Below are 871 nucleotides of genomic sequence, written 5' to 3' on the forward strand. Positions count from 1 at the left end.
AAACGGGGAATGGTATTGATCTTAGTCTGAAAAGCAATCAGCGGAAAAATGTTCTACAAGTCTGTATACTTTGAAACGAAGCTACTGGAATCGAAGCTGTATTAAAATAACGTATCAAAACATCGAAGTGATGGAGACCATTACACAAAACCAGCTGGAACGTAGAAAGCAAACACCTATAACGAATACATAACAATATAAGGCTTCCTTCAGTCTTGACAGACTATGGATACCCACTGTAAGGGTGCCTGCGTGTGAAATTTGTGTGGCAAGAGTTGCGCAATCTCCAACCACGCCTCTCCTGAGTCAACATTGTTGCATACCAGTGGAAAGTTGAGGTACAAGACGACTGGAAACAATGCCGAGATAAGCGGAGAGCACATACAGCGCCTAGAATTCCCAAATGGTCACCCATCTGGTATTAGCCAGGCTCAACGTTGCTTAACTTCGGTGATCTGACGAAAACCGGTGTGTCAACGTGATTATGCCGTATATAACAATATAGCATTTATAGAAACGAGTGAGACTAGAAACATCACCTCTGTAAAAGAGGGTGGATGCAAAGCAGTAGAAAGTGTAAAAAAAAACGACCGAATTACAGCAGGTACGTTTCTATACCTTAGCAAGAAATCTAACATGGGACAGGTATTCACTATCTCAAATATAACCGCAGTATGATAGTAGAATTTGTAGAGATAGAGAATAGCTTCAAATGTGAGAAAGTGGTCGAGCGATAAGGGGAACCGACTATACGAAAAACAGAAAGCGCAATGGATCTAATATATGAACTCCATATTAGTGACCGGCATTATTTAAATTCGGTTGTAAAGGAGGAACGAGAGACGATAAGATGAATAATCAGAGATATGGC

At 40.8% G+C, this 871-nt stretch overlaps 1 pseudogene; it reads right to left on the minus strand.

Annotated features, from left to right (window-relative positions):
• Positions 1 to 378: 378 nt before the first annotated feature.
• On the minus strand, positions 379 to 495 carry LOC145256021 (5S ribosomal RNA; annotated as a pseudogene).
• Positions 496 to 871: the final 376 nt, after the last annotated feature.

The sequence above is a fragment of the Euprymna scolopes genome, chromosome 31 (assembly GCF_053919585.1).
Source record: "Euprymna scolopes isolate OS-2025 chromosome 31, ASM5391958v1, whole genome shotgun sequence".
Lineage (NCBI taxonomy): Eukaryota > Metazoa > Mollusca > Cephalopoda > Sepiida > Sepiolidae > Euprymna > Euprymna scolopes.